At 44.0% G+C, this 20536-nt stretch overlaps 1 protein-coding gene across 6 annotated transcripts in view; it reads left to right on the plus strand.

The window, feature by feature from the left end:
* The window catches only part of LOC139549294 (galactosylgalactosylxylosylprotein 3-beta-glucuronosyltransferase 1), a 115257-nt gene that overhangs the window by 57874 nt on the left and 36847 nt on the right, over positions 1 to 20536 (plus strand). For all 6 annotated transcript variants that reach the window (XR_011669859.1, XM_071359592.1, XM_071359590.1 and 3 more), the window contains exon 2: positions 12179 to 12390. The gene's annotated coding sequence lies outside the window, so the exon portion shown is untranslated. The remainder of the gene's footprint in view (positions 1 to 12178; positions 12391 to 20536) is intronic.

Consider the following 20536-nt stretch of genomic DNA (forward strand, 5'->3'; position numbering starts at 1 on the left):
AATAATTGAACTTTTATTTAACTAGGCAATTCATTTAAGAACAAATTCTTATTTACAATGACTGCCTACACCGGCCAAACCTGGACGACACTAGGCCAATTGTGCGCCGCCCTATGGGACTCCCAATCATGGCCGGTTGACGATACAATTCTCCCCCTACCCTCCTTCTTGGCAAGAGTCTATTGTCCTGCTAATAGCCCATAATGGCACTGTACAACGTGACGATCGGGAGTAAGCTACAGTACTACAGTAAAAGCAAAATAATCCTAACATTTCCACACCCTAATTGTAGTCTAACCAACAGCCAAATGGAAATTCAGTGAAAATAAAAATAGCATTGATTTATCAAGACCAGTCCCCATGCTTGTCTCAGAGCAGCGCTGTCTTGACATCTGAATGCTGTCTTTCCCCCCTTCCACTTTTCTCTTCCATTAATTTTGAAAGAGTATTTTCCAGTAAGCATAATCAGTGCTCTAACTCCCCCTTGCGCTGGTCTGGAGCAATGAAGTAGTGACACAGGGTACCGTGCTAAACCACAAATTACCTCTAAGTCCCACAGCATAATCTCTAAACTTTTTGTTGAGCAACCACTGTACGTGGACACACACACATGTAAATAGTGCAATACATGCACTCAAACATATTCAGTTGGCATCCCTGTTATTATTTTTATTGTCCTTTGTTTTTTGCATTGTTGTTTTCTGTTTTCCTTTGTCTTTCCATTTGTTCATTTTGTTGGTTGTTGGTGCTTGGGTGGGGTCTTTGGGGTGGGCAATGGAATCATTTTTTGTATTTGTATGGGGGGGGTCTTTGAGTGCTGGTGGGGGGAGTTGGGAGCTTGGGCCGATGGCCGATGGATCGCTGGGTCGGCTCCCCGTTTTTTATCTTGTGGGAGATCTGTCGACGTGCCCTTGAGCAGGGCGTTGATGCTGGTTGCTTCTGTGTGTCGCTCTAGATGTGAGTCTGTTAGATGACTACTGTGATGTAGTTGTTGAGCAGCTTCACTGCAAGTATATTGTATGTTTTAAATATTCATAATACATGTTTATTTTTTTAACACATTCTACATGAAGCAGACAACACATTGTAAATCAAGCAGACAACACATTGTAAATCAAGCAGACAAACACATTCTACATGAAGCAGACAACACATTGTAAATCAAGCAGACAAACACATTGTAAATCAAGCAGACAAACACATTGTAAATCAAGCAGACAAACACATTGTAAATCAAGCAGACAAACACATTGTAAATCAAGCAGACAACACATTGTAAATCAAGCAGACAAACACATTTTAAATCAAGCAGACAAACACATTTTAAATCAAGCAGACAAACACATTTTACATCAAGCAGACAAACACATTTTACATCAAGCAGACAAACACATTGTAAATCAAGCAGACAAACACATTTTAAATCAAGCAGACAAACACATTGTAAATCAAGCAGACAAACACATTTTACATCAAGCAGACAAACACATTTTAAATCAAGCAGACAAACACATTTTACATCAAGCAGACAAACACATTTTACATCAAGCAGACAAACACATTCTAAATCAAGCAGACAAACATATTTGAAAACAGCAGAGAGATACAGTACAACACATGATCTCTGCCTTGTATGGGGATGTTCCCGCACCTCTCGCTACCCTTGAAGTTGGGAGCTTGGCAGGCATGAGTGTGCCTTGCAGGGAGGTGTTGCAGTGCCACATTAGGAGGTGTGCACTGCTTACCTGCAGAAAAATACCTCTGCCGAGATGAAGGAAACCCTGCACACAATATTGACTGTTCTGAGCACAGGGAGGCTGATGGGGCACACAATTGTGAGGAGTGTGTGTGTGTGTACATGTGTGTGTGCTGCAATCCCTAGGTGAGCTGATAAACAAGAGTGCTGGAGGCAGCCGTGTCCTCCTGTCAATGTGCGCCAGTGGTGGGAAGGGCATCCATTCTCTAACAGCGTGTGGAGAGTGCTAGCCCACATATCTACTGACATCCCATCACTCATTCCAGGAAGTCCCTCTTTTTTTTGCATTGAGCGAATGCAACACATGGTTGAGTGTGATCAGGGAGCTCCAGTGAACATGCCGTCTCCCTGTGACAGGTCAGCCTTCAAATAGGGGCCACTCCCAATACGTACAAACAGTGTGAATGACCTGCACTCTCTATATCCTATTAAATACACAAACAGGTGAACATGTACAGTACATTTCACATATTTATTCCTGTGACATTTTGTGCAGTTTAGCTAGGTCAGTCAGAGAATCATCTTGTAGTCCCACATCAATGTTCAGTAGGCTAGGCATTGGGCGGCAGGTAGAGCATTTGGCCAGTAAGGTAAAGGTCGCTAGTTTGAATCCTCAAGCCGAGAAGGTGAAACAAATCTATTGATGTACCATTAAGCAAGGCACTTAACGCTAATTGGCCGTGACCTGTCTCAGAGGGCGTTGGGAAATTTTAAAAACACATTTCCATGAAACAGGACAAATATAAGCACCCACCAAATGATTGTAACATTATACTCTTTGCAACATCTGTAGTCCATTGCTTCATTTAAAAAATCTGAACTTTCTCAGCAGTGGCATTTTTCCTCCATTCAGCAATTAGCCACCATTCTCCCTCAGTGTGTCAGTAATGTGATCTGCTACGTGGGCACGTCTCTCCTTCATTAGGGTCTCTCAAACTGATGGCAATTAGACTGTGGTTCTGCTCAAAGGCAGAAAAGCTCAACCTGCTAGTCTTGTCAGAGGGAGGCTTCTCATGAACAGCTAAACTAAAACATCAGTGCTGTGCTGTAACGAGGAAAGAGAGAGGCAACAAGAAACAGACACAGACTCATTTCCCCAGGCTCTCCGGGGAGCTGGCACAGGAATAATCATTTGGAGCCCAAAAGAGAGCTTCTCTACTGGGCCTGAACACTTTGAGCCTGGGTGTCCATGGCACGAGTGCTCAGTCCCAGGCCCTGACAATAACACCCATGTTAATGCTATAAGAAGGGCCTGGAAGGGTGGACAGGAGACGAGGCAGGAGCCTGATTAGGATAAATGGACTTCTGCTGAGAGGCTTCAAGAGATAAACAGAAGAGACAGACATGGGAGAAATAGAGCCTGAGGGACACAGGGAGGACAAGGTCCTAAAGGAATCAAGGTGATATAAACGATCAGATATCATCCACAAGTTCAGTCCATAGACTGTCTGTCTATTCAGCTATCGGGTGAATATTTATCCCCCCACCAGACAGTGAATTTTAGAATTTCCTCAGTCGATTAATTTGTTATTTGTAGTTCCTGTGTATCAACTGTATCAAATCAAGATTAAGTGTGTGGACAACTCCCGGCGTGACTTTAGTTCCTAGGCCCACTACAGTCATGCCAAGTCAGTACTGTTCCGGGCCAGCAGACTAGTGTGGGGGATGACAGGGACCAAGTAGTGGTCAGATCCCCAGGAGAACGTGAAGCACTGTGTCTACCAGAACAGCACTGACTGAACTATTCGTACTGCTGATGACAGACAGACAGACAGACAAACGGGTGAATGCCTTGTCATTCATCTCCGACCTAATTGGACCTGTCAGGGGAGAGCTGAGCAGTGAGAAAAGTGCATTATGTCCACTCACACAGCACACTCAAGTCTCCCCATCCCAACTTCAAAAGAAGACGCTGTGTAAATCAAATGGATGTTGTTTTTAACATGAGTCTGAGAGAAGAGTATTACTATATCCTAAAATACCCTGATGTTAGTAGCTTTCAAGTTACTCATCCTTACATAAAGACTCTCTGTTATATTTAAAGCTGGTGTAGGAGTCTTTTTAGTAATATTTTTTAAGCAGCACAGCTTGTCAACTACTGCTGAGAGGTAACCGCTAACCACGTCTTTATCCCAACGCTGGCAGGAAGTTCACGGTATGCTAGACCACTGATCCAACAAGGACGCACAGTGTTCTTTTTAATGTGTCTCATCTCAGGGAGATTACTTAAGCCTCTGTTTTACGGCAAGTGCAGCTTCTCTTATTTCCCCAAGCCCATCTTATTATCCAGAGTCAGGGTGTGAACCGTGTGATTGCACTCTGTGGCAGAAGGTATATTACCTTTTAAGGCGTCCAGTGGGGTACCTCCGGGGAGGCAGCATATAATTTCAACTCACGTTGAATTCAATTGCTGGAGCATGTAAAAGGGATTTTCTCATTGTTGTGGTTGACTGTGTCTGGAGCCGCAGACGTGCCCAGATTGCCGTTGGTTCACAGCTGTGGAAGGAAACATGTAATATGATATGTGATTAAAGATCACATTGTTGTGGGATGTGTTCACTGGCGTAATGTAATGCCCTAGCTAGACTGTACAGTACATACAAACCACATTATGCACGTGAGAGAAATCATCAGGAAATAATTTACAAGCTTGTACCTCATTAATCCACAGAAATAATTTCCCCAATGTGATTATATAAATATTATAAAACATTAAAAAGGAGCTCCTTGAAGAAAATCAAACATCCAATTGAATAAGGGCTGTAATGATTATAATGGGAGAAGAACAGAGTTAAAACAGCTCTCCCTTGACATATTCAGATTGTCAGGGAGTGATGTGGAGGTGTTGATCATTGTGGGTGGGATTGGCTGATATGAAGTTTTGAATAATATAGCTAAAAGTGTACTTTAAGACAACCCAAGTCATAATCCATATCAGACATAACTTTTCTTCAGTTGCTTCAAACTGAGTGTGATTTTGGCCAATGGCCATGCATTTTGCATGACAGTAAATTATGTTCTGTCGACCACAAACTCGCTCAACACATAGTAAAACATTTTTCAGGAGAGGTCTGCTATCTCAAATGATAATTGAATGCTGAGCTGTGAAGGACTAATTAGGGATGATAAAGTGATACATATTTCAAGTTGAACTCTGAATTTCACAATGCCATTTCCCCTTGTTCCCAAAGGTCTATTATTGAAGCCAATAATGGTACCCTCATAAACATTCCCGAATGGCAGGGGACTGGGCTTCCCGAAGCACAGATCATGTCATCACCTCCTGAGTCCCTTTGAAAGTGGCTGGTGACGATGCTCCTGAAGGCTCTTGCTATTCTGGCTGCATTGCGCCTTGGGACAAACACGCAGAGGGAAAACAGCCAAGTAACCAGAATATCTGTAACCTACTCACCAAGGGTGAAAATGAACCCCTCTGATTAATTGAACCCCCTGCAGCTACAGAATGAACCTGAGAGTTTGAGTGACAGCTGTAGCAGATGAAAGGGATAGACTGAAAGGTCGGGCTCTGGCTCTGCAATGCACTGCTAGTCTACTAATGTAAAGGCAATGACAATACCTTCCTCCCTGGAGTCAGGCATCCTGAGGAACCACTTTGCTTTACTTCACTTTGGGTTTGAGAGGGCTATTACTTTAATGACACTGAAAACATTGACGACAGTCTTTGGTTTTATAGAGAAGTCAAATCTGCCACGCCGAAGGTTAAAAGGCTGAATGGTCATTGTGCCGCATACATTTTACATTTACATTTAAGTCATTTAGCAGACGCTCTTATCCAGAGCGACTTACAAATTGCCGCATACTTGAGGCTGTTGCAATCTATGTGTTTAGCATATATTTCGTTGGGCGTTACTGTCAATGTATTAATTTTATATAATGTTCAAGAGTAGTGCACCTTCTTCCTAAAGCGAGCACTGCTTCCAGTACATCCAGGGGCCAGTATTTATTTACACCCTAGGGAGGATCTGCAGTAGGATCCTGTCTAATTTACACACCACCTTTAAACTGTGTTATTCCTGTACCGATCTATTGTTCTGCCTTGGGCTTGGATTTCTATGCGCAGATCAGCAAATCTTTTTACAGAAGAGGAGACGAGGAAGGGAAGTGGTGGGTGTGTGTGCGTACGCGTGTGTGGGGAGAGGGGATTGCTGTAGTGCCACAACCTTCTCCTGTCCTCTGTCTTTGGCACAACCTGAGCCCACTCTGAGGAGGACTGGGTGAGAGAGGAGAGCAGGGAGGGGGGGGGGGGGGGGGTGGTTAGAGCCATGGCCTGACTACTTGCCAACCTCCTGAAGGGACCGGGTTTGGTGAAGCTAATACCAAGCTCTCCCTGCCTGCCTCGCTGCTTGCCTACCTCTCTCCCTGCTATCGCTGTGCCCACAGCCGGGGAGGTTTAATAGCAGCCTCTCTCTAATCAGGGACTTTTAGAAGATTCTGGCATGGTGAGCAGCAGATAAATTGATTTATTTTCACATATTAATGGTCTTAGGTCTGGACCTAACAACACTGACAAGTGCTGATAAAGTGGAGGAAATATCATCAGACATACCAAGTTGCTTCCACTGTCCTTTGAGTATGAGTATGGGCATCAACATGAATGTGCATGAGAGGCATTCATTGGACTTTTAGTATTCACCTCATCGTTCCTCCAATTCATAATTCTCCATTATATGATTTTGTATTCTATACAGATGCTGTAATGTGCGGTATATGTAACGGCAGCCTTCCCTCTCTTCACGAGTAGAGAGGGTGTAACAGGGATCGGACCAACACGCAGCGTAGCCAGTGCTCAACATGTTTAATAAAACGAAACAGTGAACACTTACAACGATACAAAATAACAAATGTGGCAAACCGATACAGCCCTATCTGGTGCAGAGAAAACACAAAGACAGGAAACAACCACCCACAAACCCCAACACAAAACAAGCCACCTATATATGATTCCCAATCAGAGACAACACAAAACACCTGCCTCTAATTGAGAACCATATTAGGCCAAACATAGAAACAGACAAACTAGACACACAACATAGAATGCCCACCCAGCTCACGTCCTGACCAACACTAAAACAAGCAAAACACACAAGAACTATGGTCAGAACGTGACAGTATATGAGTAACACAGCCCAAGGCCTGGTAGGAAAACTAGACATCGGTAGTACATTGTTTTCTTTTACATAGTGGCCATAAATGATGAATGTGCTCGTCCTCTGAATGGGTCTGCCCTCAATCAGATCCTCACTGTTCCAATTATCCAGAGTGCATAAAGTGAGATTATCTCTGCCTGTAAGCAATCACTGGACATCTCAAAACCAAATGGCATTTCATGAGGTGCCAGGGAAAGAGACTCCTCAGAGATTAGAGGCATTGTCCTTTTGGATTTTCACAGATGAAAACAGTGCTGTTACCCTCTGCCTTTCCTATCTGCCATAAGCTAACATGGGGGGTCTGGTGATGGTGAAGACAATCCGTTAGAGGGTAAATGGTTGTTGTGGTTAAACCTCTGGCTGAGAAGCATTCCCAATGACAGCGTGAAGATGACTGGGAGAGTTAACATGTCACCATGGCAACCACGGCTGGCCTGGTCGGGGAGCTCACTACAGATTTCTTATTTTCTTCAGTAAATCATTAACAAGGCAAGGAACAAACAGGAGGCTGTTTGTCACAGCCTTAATGAAGAAAGGAAACACAGCGTGATCACTCTTTAAACTGTCATGTAGAGCAGAAAAATATATCTTCATCGGGATATGGTGTACAAACAATCTTGCTTCATACACTTAACATTCCTAAAATGACATCAGGATTATGACATTAGGTTATAAACCATAGGCATTTCAAGTGAGGCGCTAATGTGATTTAAATCCTATAATTTTCAAGTAATAATTAAAAGCATCTTTAAATGAGATAATTAGAACCTGCTTCCATCCAACTAAATGGTTAATTATGATTTAATTTAATTGGATAGGTCCGTGTGTAGCTTAGGCTCTGAGCAGAGGCAACCCTCAACTTGGATGATTGTCCAGTGTGTGAGAGGACAGCAATGCTGGTGCCTCTCTCCTAACCTCCACAGAGAGCTCTCAGATAGAAACGGTGGAAGACAAGCTGCCTGGTGCCTACCCTCAGCCATCTTAGGGATCGATCAAGCCACTACCTCCCGCCTTACCACAGAAACCCAACCCCACAGCACCTCCAATTACCACTGATGGTTGAGATCATTCCATCAGAAGACCTGTCAGATCCACACCACGCCAGCTTTCCCTTTCGGGCAGGGGAGAGGAGAAAGAGATGAGGTGGCTAATATTCTAATGAAACCTTTTCATTTTGCCAATGCAAGAACTTTTCAAAGACTGATGCTGAACTTGGCCCTTTGTGCATTATTAATATCGACCACTTATGAGAGAATAAAGAAGCATTTACTCAGTATGGGCACGCCTGAATTAATAATAGAGATGGTGCTCAAAGGCGCGATGAATTATCTTTCATTACAAACCCACCAAAATTCACTTGAATGACAGATGTCTTCAGCATGGGCCACCCCTATCATTATCTCAGGCATCACTTTACCCCTGCATCAGAGATTCAATAGACGTCAGCCTTTGTTATTCTTCACCGTCACATTTTTTTACTCGCTGAATAAACTCCTACAATATGCAATCTGGTCCATAGGCTCTCTCCTATGAAAGCCGATGATATTAAGTGTGTCCGTATGCCTTACAAGGCTTGTGTGACTGTTCCATACAGAGCGAGGTTCGATCCGGATGAGCAGCTTTGAGAAGGGCAGGATTATCTATGTGCACTTTCTGAAGACAGGGGCTGAGGAAATCGTCCACAAACCTCCAGAGACCATGCCCATCAAAGGTTAAAAGTGGTTACCATGGTGATTGTGAGAGGAAGTGACTATTTGAGACAGACCTGTGTGCAGGATCACACAGTCTTCCGTCCTAGAGTTCTGTGCGGTTGGTGTTCATTTTTCCCAGGACCAGAAAGCTTTGTCCTCTAGACAGCTCCCTGCATCCACATCAGGTAGAGTCTGAATTAAAACGGAGTGGACCCCATGGGCTAATACCAGCTACACTTCCAGACAATGTTTGAAGTCATGGATTTTCTCCAAAATTACAAAAACAAGCTCACAGATCCGTGTGAATCACAATGGTCTTGCAGAAGAGACCTATTTAGAATGTTCTTGTATCATATAGGTCTACGTCTATTGAGTCTCATTCATTTTCTGTCACCTGAGTTGGCCACTGATCCAAACAAATCAAATTGTATTTGTCTCATGCGCCAAATACAATAGTGAAATGCTTACTTACAAGCCCTTAACCAACAATGCAGTTCGAAGAAAAAAAAGTGTTTAGTAAAAACTAGATAAGTAAAACATGAAAAATAACAGTAACAAATAATTAAAGAGCAGCAGTAAAATAAGGCTATATATCGGGGGTACCGGTACAGAGTCAATGTGCGAGGGCACAGGTTAGTCGAGGTAATTGAGGTAATATGTACATGTAGGTAGAGTTAAAGTGACTATGCATAGATAATAAACAGAGAGTAGCAGCAGCGTAAAAGAGGGGAAGGGGGGGTGGCAATGCAAATAGTCTGAGTAGCCATTTGATAAGCTGTTCAGGAGTCTTATGGCTTGGGGGTAGAAGATGTTAAGTCTTTTGGACATAGACTTGGCGCTCCGGTACCGCTTGCCGTGCGGTAGCAGAGAGAACAGTCTATGACTAGGGTGGCTGGAGTCTTTGACAATTTTTATGGCCTTCCTCTGACACCACCTGGTATAGAGGTCCTGGATGGCAAGAAGCTTGGCCACAGTGATGTACTGGGCCGTACGCACTACCCTCTGTAGTGACTTGCAGTCGGAGACCGAGCAGTTGCTATACCAGGCAGTGATGCAATCAGTCAGGATGCTCTCGATGGAGGAGCTGTCAAACTTTATGAGGATCTGAGGACCCATGCCACATCTTTTCAGTCTCCTGAGGGGGAATAGGCTTTGTCATGCCCTCTTCACGAATGTCTTGGTGTGTTTGGGCCATTCTAGTTTGTTGGTGATGTGAACACCAAGGAACTTGAAGCTCTAAATCTGCTCCACTACAGCTTGGTCGATGAGAATAGGGGCATGCTCGGTCCTCCTTTTCCTGTAGTCCACAATCATCTCCTTTGTCTTGTTTACGTTGAGGGATATGTTGTTGTTCTGGCACCACATGGCCAGGTCTCTGACCTCCTCCCTATAGGCTGTCTCATCATTGTCAGTGATCAGGCCTACCACTGTTGTGTCATCGGCACACTTAATGAAGGTGTTGGAGTCGTGCCTGGCCATGCAGTCATAAGTGAACAGGAGGGGACTGAGCACGCAGCCCTGAGGAGCCCCCGTGTTGAGGATCAGAGTGGCGGATGTGTTATTACCTACCCTTACCACCTGGGGGTGGCCCGTCAGGAAGTCCAGGATCCAGTTGCAGAGGGAGGTGTTTAGTCCCAGGGTCCTTAACTTAGTGATTAACTTTGAGGACACTATGGTGTTGAATGCTGAGCTGTAGTCAATGAACAGCATTCTCAAATAAGTGTTCCTTTTCTCCAGGTGGGATCTGTGGATCTGTTGGGGCGGTATCCAAATTGGAGTGGGTCTAGGGTTTCTGGGATAATGGTGTTATGTGAGCCATAACCAGCCTTTCAAAACACTTAATGGCTGCAGACGTGCGTGTTACAGGTCAGTAGTCATTTAGGCAGGTTACCTTAGTGTTCTTGGGCACAGGGACTATGGTGGTCTGCTTGAAACATGTTGGTATTACAAACTAAGTCAGGAACAGGTTGAAAATGTCAGTGAAGACATTTGTCAGTTGGTTAGCGCATGCTCGGAGTACACGTCCTTGTAATCCGTCTGGCCCTGCGGCCTTGTGAAAGTTGACCTTTTTAAAGGTCTTACTCACATCGGCTACGGACAGCGTGATCACACAGTCGTCCGGAACAGTTGATGCTCTCATGCATGTTTCAGTGTTACTTGCCTCAAAGCGAGCATAGAAGTAATTTAGCTAATCTGGTAGGCTTGTGTCAATGGGCAGCCTGTGGCTGTGCTTCCCTTTGTAGTCTGATATCATCAATGTTTGGAATTAGGTTTATATATGAAAAGTTCAGGGGTCACCATGGTTGTCAGTCTTCTTCATCCCCTTCCCGAGCAGGCTCTGTTAGCCTATTTACAGTGGTGTCAGAGACACTGGAGGGACAGAAAAAGTGGTCAGCCAAGATGAACAAGACCATAGTGGAAGTACCACCAACAGGTTGTCACTGTTCACCAAGTTTTGAAAGCTTAGGAAAGCCACAAAGATGACCATCTTGAATTTATACATCGTCTCTGTTACTTCACTGAGTGCTGTGTTAGCAACGTTGTATTTATGAGTATCAGAATTTCAATGAGAAATAGTATACGTCAATGAGTAGTAACAGTGTATGTTGTTCTCCTGCCATTGGAGGACCTTGAGTCAAGCTACGTGGTTTGGAATTAGCTAGCTGGATAAAAACAAATCATATTTTGGTCATGGTTGAGATGATTTGGGTTAATATAAGTAATCTCCCTCTTATTGGATTCAGATCAGGGTGATAACAACAGCATGTCATTACACAACCTCTGTTGTTTTTCTTGTCAATAAGCTTTAATTGTGTTGGTTTCAGCCACCCTTATTTTTCATATGCGGCATCATTCAGCCTTCCTCTGTGGCAGTGACTGCCTTCGGACAAACACAGCAGATATAATATAGTGGATGGCGTAAAATACAGACCAGCTCTCACTAATAATGAAAAGGGATGGGTAGCATCCTTTGCGTGTGAAGAAATTGCAGAGAATCGGCCAGAAGAGCAGCTGGCGTGTTTGTCATGTTTTTTAGAAATGGACATCTTCAAATGTCGCTCCCCAGAGGCGACACTCAGAGGAAAGTGCTATTTATAGATAAGTCTGAATATCTTGTCAGATTTATGTTTGAACGGCTTTGCTGTTTTTGTGGGTTTGTCCTGTAAACTTGATTCTATTGTTGTGTCCTTGGAGAAAATAACAAATAAATTATTTATTCAAGAATAAATTCATGGAAGTTGGTTGACAATCAGCACTTCCACTTGAAATTAGAACAAAATGTCAAAGACAATATCCACTTGTGTCCTGAATAACTATACATGTGTGCTGTTCTCTTGCCAAACTATTTAAATACTCCTCATTTCCTGCCTGTGAACTAAAATGTATCTCTACATCATCAGGGCTATAACTGAGGAAAACATCCACCCAATGGCAGCTATGTCGTTCCCGACCCCTGCCCACTGAAGCGCCATCGTCCCACCCCAGTCCTTCAATGAAACCCATTGTTTTACAATGAGAAGGGCCATTCTAATACTCCCTGCTGTCACTTCTTGTTTCTGTAGGAGCCTACCCTCACGATGTGACAGTCGCCCTGCTATGCTCCACAGCCAAAGTTCCACTCCGATTCGTCACCAGCCACAGCGCCCATCACCACCGCTCTCCAAGTTTGTCCAATTAAGGGATGTGTGAGGACTAAGAGGCCAGGATTTCAGACCACATTAGACAAAAACTGACGAGATCCTTGCTGGTGCAGATGGGCAGAACACTGTTGATTGTGAGTATCTTTATTGCTCTTTGTTGACATACATCTTAACTTCTCACCAGAGGTAAAGCTGCCATTCTGGTCACACACATTGGTCAATTTCCAAAGGAGCAAAAGTATTGTACGTAGGGAATGCACTGTCTCTAGCCAAAACAGACCACAACTATTTAATTCAACACTGAGTTTCCAAGAAAAAATGCATTGGAATGAGTTGTATATCAGGAGGCAGCCATTACGGGGCCAGAGGCCTGCTAATAGGTGTGCAGTTTCTTATCCCTCCGTTAACTACCATATGTGTATCCACACACCGAGCAGAAACTGTCAGGCGCATGCTGCCCTGTGTCGTGTTGCCCTCTGTTTTGTTTCATAGCAGATGAACAAATGCACTGCTGAATTATTTAGCAGCATTTTCAGCTAAATTTAAAAGTTATGACAATCACGCCTATATCGGGGACGTGATAAGTGGGATGATGTAGGTTCAAACAGGGCTACCTCCGCCCCTCCTCCTCTCTGTGCACTATTCCATTTTCACAGGGAGATGTGGGGATGGAGGGATTAGGAAAACGACAGGGGGGCGAAATGATCTGACAGATCCACTTATTTCAACCATCTGTGAGCCCCTGGCCCTGATATTATTAGAGCCAAATACCTCCGAGTTGAAGAGGTAGACGTTGTCTTGAGAGGGGAGAGGAGAAGGAGGTCTGGAAGGAAGATGTCGGTGAATGTGATGGAAAATCAGGAGAAATAAACTTCCGAGGTGGAAGGAGGTGGAGAGGAGTGAGTAAGCTGGCGGATGGAAAACGCCTGTGGGTGCTGCCTGACGTCTCCTGGGTACGGAGGGAAATATTGTGCTTCTCGACTTAAAAGCCTTGGGCCAGATGAATGCATTCCTCATTCTCCCCCCTGCCTTGCCCGATACAAATAAGCAATGCTGAAATAAGTCTGGTCAGCACGCTGTCTACAAAACGTACATAAAATAATTTTACTACAGAACCCAAGGAGACAACTACTACTCCTGTTAAGTGAGATCTTATTTGTTAGAAACAAAAGGTACAAAGGAATATTGGATGTATTGTTCCCAGTGGTGCCTAGTGTTTTTTAATTGTTGAATTGTCTCCTTTGGTATTACACACAAAAAAACTGTTGTATGTGACTTCCTGTTGTGTTGTTTGGCAATGGTTGAATAACTGGATTGGATAATTGTGATTTATAAAGAAATTTGTAATGAAAAAGCATAGACATTGTGTTATAATATCTTTATAACTGTAGGTACATTGGTTCCTTCTGTTCTACCGTGGGCAAATAACGTATTGTCTGTGTTGTCAGTAATGTGCTATAAATTATATTCTCATTACCTAAATAGGTGGAAGTTCAATTATTTCAGACCAGTGGTTCCCAAACTTTTTATAGTCCCGTACCCCTTAAACATTCAACCTCCACCTGCGTACCCCCTCTAGAACCAGGGTCAACGCACTCTCAAATGTTGTTTTTTGGCATCATAGTAAGCCTGCCACACACACACTATAGGATACATTGATTAAACATAAGAATGACTGTGAGTTTTGTCACAACCCGGCTCGTGGGAAGTGACAAAGAGTTCTTATAGGACCATGGCACAAATAATCATATAATAATCAATAATTTTGCTTACATATAAAACCTTATTTGTTCATCAATAATTGTGAATAACTCATCACAGGTTAATGAGAAGGGTGTGCTTGAAAGGATGCACATAACTCTGAAATGTTGGGTTGTATTGGAGAGTGTCTCAGTCTTTGTAACGGGTGTTCTCCTCCTCTTCGTCTGAAGAGGAGGAGTAAGGATTTGACCAAAGCGCAGCGTTGTGAAATGACATAATGATTTATTAGACAAGACGAAAACGAACTACACTTGATAATTAACAAAACAAATAAACGATGTAGACAGACCTGGACGTAAGAACTTACAATATAACGAAGAACGCACGAACAGGAAAAATGACTACACAAACGAACGAACGAACAAACAAACCGAAACAGTCCCGTGTGGCGCAACATACACAAACACAGGAGACAACCACCCACGACAAACAATGTGAAACCACCTACCTTAATATGGTTCTCAATCAGAGGAGATGAAAACCACCTGCCTCTAATTGAGAACCATATCAGGTCACCCATTTACCAACATAGAAACACATAACATAGAAATGCCCACCCACACTCACGCCCTGACCGACTTAACACATACAAAAACAACAGAAAACAGGTCAGGAACGTGACAGTCTTAAATCATTTTCCACACACAATCTGTGCCTGTATTTAGTTTTCATGCTATTGAGGGCTGAGAATCCACTCTCACATAGGTACGTGGTTGCAAAGGGTATAAGTATCTTAACAGCTTGATTTGCCAAGGCAGGATACTCTGAGCGCAGCCCTATCTAGAAATCTGGCAGTGACTTCAGAGCCGCTTGTTGCAATTTCGATGAGGCTCTCTTGTTCAGATATGGGTAAGTGGACTGGAGGCAGGGCATGAAAAGGATAATGAATCCAGTCAAATCAAATCTAATTTTATTGGTCACATACACATGGTTAGCAGATGTTAATGCGAGTGTAGCGAAATGCTTGTGCTTCTAGTTCCGACCGTGCAGTAATATCTAACAAGTAATCTAACAAATTCACAACAACTACCTTAAACACACACAAGTGTAAAGGGATGGAATAAGAATATGAACATAAATATATGGATGAGCAATGGCCGTGCGCCATAGGCAAGATGCAGTAGATGGTATGAAATACATATGCGATGAGTAATGTAGGAAATGTAAACATTAATAAAGTGGAATTATTTAAAGTGACTAGTGATACCTTTATTAAATCCATGTATTAAATATATTAAAGTGGCCAGAGATTTGAGTCTGTATGTTGGCAGCAGCCACTCTATGTTAATGATGGCTGTTTAACAGTCTGATGGCCTTGAGCTGGAAGCTGTTTTTCAGTCTCTCGGTCCCAGCTTTGATGCACTTGTACTGACCTCTCCTTCTAGATAATAGCGGGGTGAACAGGCAGTGGCTCGGGTGGTTGTTGTCCTCTTTTTGGCCTTCCTGTGACATCGGGTACTGTAGGTGTCCTGGAGGGCAGGTAGTTTGCCCCCGGTGATGCGTTGTGCAGATTGGACTACCCTCTGGAGAGCCTTGCGGTTGAGGTCGGTGCAGTTGCCGTACCAGGCGGTGATACAGCCCGACAGGATGCTTTCAATTGTGCATCTGTAAAAGTTTGTGAGGGTTTTAGGTGACAAGCCAAATTTCTTTAGCCTCCTGAGGTTGAAGAGGCGCTGCTGCGTTTTCTTCACCACGCTGTCTGTGTGGGTGAACCATTTCAGTTTGTCCGTGATGTGTACGCCGAGGAACTTAAAACTTTCCACCTTCTCCATTACTGTCCCGTCGATGTGGATAGGGGGGTGCTCCCTCTCCACGATCATCTCCTTTGTTTCGTTGACGTTGAGTGAGAGGTTGTTTTCCTGACACCACCCCCCGAGTGCCCTTACCTCCTCCCTGTAGGCTGTCTCGTCGTTGTTGGTAATCAAGCCCACTGCTGTTGTGTCGTCTGCAAACTTGATTATTGAGTTGGAGGCGTGCATGGCCACGCAGTCATGGGTGAACAAGGAGTACAGGAGGGGGCTCAGCACGCACCATTGTGGGGCCCCAGTGTTGAGGATCAGTGAAGTGGAGATGTTGTTTCCTACCTTCACCACCTGGGGGTGGCCCGTCAGAAAGTCCAGGACCCAATTGCACAGGGCGGGGTTGAGACCCAGGGACTCAAGCTTAATGATGAGCTTGGAGGGTACTATGGTGTTGAATGCTGAGCTGTAGTCAATGAACAGCATTCTTACATAGGTATTCCTCTTGTCCAGATGGGATAGGGCAGTGTGCAGTGTGATGGCAATTGCATTGTCTGTGGACCTGTTGGGGCGGTATGTAAACTGAAGTGGGTCTAGGGTGCCAGGTAAGGTGGAGGTGATATGATCCTTGATTAGTCACTCAAAGCACTACACGATGACAGAAGTGAGTGCTACGGGACGATAATCATTTAGTTCAGTTATCTTTGCCTTCATTGGTACAGGAGAAATGGTGGACATCTTGAAGCATGTGGGGACAGCAGACTGGGATAGGGAGTGATTGAATATGTCCGTAAAAACACCAGCCAGCTGGTCTGAGGACGCGGCTAGGGATTCCGTCTGGGCCAGCAGTCTTGCGAGGGTTAACAGATTTAAATGTCTTACTCACGCCAGCCATGGAGAAGGAGAGGGGGGACTGCAGTCCTTGGTAGCGGGCCGTGTCGGTGGCACTGTATTATCCTCAAAGCAGGCAAAGAAGGTGTTTAGCTTGTCTGGAAGCAAGATGTTGGTGTCCGTGACATGGCTGGTTTTCTTCTTGTAATCCGTAATTGCCTGTAGACCCTGCCCCATACGTCTTGGACATTGAATTGCGACTCCATTTTGTCCCTATACCAACATTTCACTTGTTTGATTACCTTGCGGAGGGAATAAGTACACTGTTTATATATTCGGCCATATCCCCCAACCTCTTTCCATGATTGAATACGATGGTTTGCGCTTTCAGTTTTGCTCGAATGCCGCCGTCCATCCACGGTTTCTGGTTGGGGTAGGTTTTAATAGTCACAGTGGGTACAACATCTCCAATGCACTTCCTAATAAACTCACATCGTATAAATCGATGTTATTGTCTGAGGCTTCACGGAACATTTTCCAGTCCACATGATCAAAACAATCTTGAAGCATGGATTCCGATTGGTCAGACCAGCATTGAATGTTTCTAGTCACGGGTACATCCTGTTTGAGTTTCTGCCTATAGGACAGTATGAGCAAGATGGAGTCATGGTCAGATTTGCCGAAGGGAGGGCGGGGGAGGGCCTTGTATGCATTGCGGAAGTTAGAGTAGCAGTGGTCCAGTGTTTTGCTCAAGCGGGTACTACAGTCAATGTGCTAGTAGAATTTAGGTAGCCTTGTTCTCAAATTAGCTTTGTTAAAATCCCCATCTGCAATAAATGCAGTCTCAGGATATATGGTTTCCAGTTTACATAGAGTCCAGTGAACTTCTTTCAGGGCCATCGAGTTATCTGCTTGGGGGGATATACATGTCTGTGACTATAATCGAAGTTAATTCTCTTGGGAGAAAATGCGGTCGGCATTTGATTGTAAGGAATTCTAGGTCTTTTGGGTCAGCCTCTGGGATTAGATCCAATGAACAAAGGATCCGCTTCGGGAAAGTCGTATTCCTGGTCGTAATGTTGGTAAATTGAAGTTACTCTTTTATCCAGTAGTTCTTCCCGGCTGTACAGTATGTAATAACACTTAAGATTTGCTGGGCTAACAATGTAAGAAATAATACATTAAAAAAACAAATTACTGCAGTTTTATTAAGACTTGAAGCGAGGCGACCATCTCTGTCGGCGCCATCTTGTTAATTCGTCCGTTTCAGGAAAGTACCTGCGTAATTGCGCACCCAGCTCACTCAAGTGCTTCCCTAAAATCATACAATGATGGAAAGACCTGTATGTTGTCCTTGTTAATGCAGACAGAGAAGAGCTCCAAGTTCTTAATCATAACCTCAATTCTGTCCCGCACATTGAATATAGTTGCGGAGAGTCCCTGTCCTACTAGATTCAGATCATTCAGGTGAGAAAAAACATCACCCAGATAGGCCAGTCGTGTGAGAAACTCATCATCATGCAAGGGGTAAGACAAAAAAACTTTAAGCTCGTCTCTCAATAAAAAAGATGTCAATACTTTGCCCCTTGATAACCAGCGCACTTCTGTATGTTGTAAAAGCGTTACATAGACGCTACCCATATCATTGCATAATGCAGAAAATACACAAGAGTACAGGGGCCTTGCTTTAACAAAATTAACCACTTTCACTGTAGTGTCCAAAACGTCTTTCAAGCTGTCAGGCATTCCCTTGGCAGCAAGAGCCTCTCGGTGGATGCTGCAGTGTACCCAAGTGGCGTCGGGAGCAACTGCTTCCACTCCACTGTCTCCCTGTCATGACTGTTGTGCCATCAATACAGATACCAACACATCTTGACCACCAAAGTCCATTTGATGTCACAAAGCTGCCCAGTACCTTAAAGATATCTTCTCCTGTTGTCCTGGTTTCCAGTGGTTTGCAGAAGAGGACGTCTTCCTTAATTTACCCCCCATAAAAATAACGGACATATACCAGGAGCTGTGCCAGGCCCGGCACGTCTGTTGACTCATCCAGCTGTAACGCATATAATTCACTGGCTTGTATTAGAAGCAGTAATTGTTTCAAAACATCTCCTGCCATGACACTGATGTCACTTTGTTGTTTGATGAAGGTATTGTCTGTATAGTATTTTTTGGCCTTTTCCCCCAGCATTGTCCCAGCCATACCCATGGCAGCAGGAAGAATGAAGTCCTCCACAATAGTATGGGGCTTGCCTGTCTTAGCCACTCGGTAGCTCACCATATAAGACGCTTCGAGCCCCTTCTTATTAATGGTATCTGTTGCTTTTATACGTGTCTTACTACTTAAAAGTTGTCTTAATTCTCACTCAAAAAACTCCTGTGGCTGATTTTTCAAATTGGCATGTTTTGTTTCTAAATGTCTGCGCAAGAGTGACACATACAGTGGGGAGAACAAGTATTTGATACACTGCCGATTTTGCAGGTTTTCCTACTTACAAAGCATGTAGAGGTCTGTAATTTTTATCATAGGTACACTTCAACTATGAGAGACGGAATCTAAAACAAAAATCCCGAAAATCACATTGTATGATTTTTAAGTAATTAATTTGCATTTTATTGCATGACATAAGTATTTGATACATCAGAAAAGCAGAACTTAATATTTGGTACAGAAACCTTTGTTTGCAATTACAGAGATCATACGTTTCCTGTAGTTCTTGACTAGGTTTGCACACACTGCAGCAGGGATTTTGGCCCACTCCTCCCTACAGATCTTCTCCAGATCCTTCAGGTTTCGGGGCTGTCGCTGGGCAATACGGACGTTCAGCTCCCTCCAAAGATTTTCTATTGGGTTCAGGTCTGGAGACTGGCTAGGCCACTCCAGGACCTTGAGATGCTTCTTACGGAGCCACTCCTTAGTTGCCATGGCTGTGTGCTTCGTGTCGTTGTCATGCTGGAAGACCCAGCCACGACCCATCTTCAATGCTCTTACTGAGGGAAGGAGGTTGTTGGCCAAGATCTCGCGATACATGGCCCCATCCATCCTCCCCTCAATACGGTGCAGTCGTCCTGTCCCCTTTGCAGAAAAGCATCCCCAAAGAATGATGTTTCCACCTTCATGCTTCACGGTTGGGATGGTGTTCTTGGGGTTGTACTCATACTTCTTCTTCCTCCAAACACGGTGAGTGGAGTTAGACCAAAAAGCTCTATTTTTGTCTCATCAGACCACATGACCTTCTCCCATTCCTCCTCTGGATCATCCAGATGGTCATTGGCAAACTTCAGACAGGCCTGGACATGCACTGGCTTAAGCAGGGGGACCTTGCGTGCGCTGCAGGATTTTAATCCATGACGGCGTAGTGTGTTACTAATGGTTTTCTTTGAGACTGTGGTCCCAGCTCTCTTCAGGTCATTGACCAGGTCCTGCCGTGTAGTTCTGGGCTGATCCCTCACCTTCCTCATGATCATTGATGCCCCACGAGGTGAAATCTTGCATGGAGCCCCAGACCGAGGGTGATTGACCGTCATCTTGAACTTCTTCCATTTTCTAATAATTGCGCCAACAGTTGTTTCCTTCTCACCAAGCTGCTTGCCTATTGTCCTGTAGCCCATCCCAGCCTTGTGCAGGTCTACAATTTTATCCCTGATGTCCTTACACAGCTCTCTGGTCTTGGCCATTGTGGAGAGGTTGGAATCTGTTTGATTGAGTGTGTGGACAGGTGTCTTTTATACAGGTAACGAGTTCAAACAGGTGCAGTTAATACAGGTAATGAGTGGAGAACAGGAGGGCTTCTTAAAGAAAAACTAACAGGTCTGTGAGAGCCGGAATTCTTACTGGTTGGTAGGTGATCAAATACTTATGTCATGCAATAAAATGCAAATTAATTATTTAAAAATCATACAATGTGATTTTCTGGATTTTTGTTTTAGATTCCGTCTCTCACAGTTG

Source organism: Salvelinus alpinus, chromosome 22 (genome assembly GCF_045679555.1).
Source record: "Salvelinus alpinus chromosome 22, SLU_Salpinus.1, whole genome shotgun sequence".
NCBI classification, from domain to species: domain Eukaryota; kingdom Metazoa; phylum Chordata; class Actinopteri; order Salmoniformes; family Salmonidae; genus Salvelinus; species Salvelinus alpinus.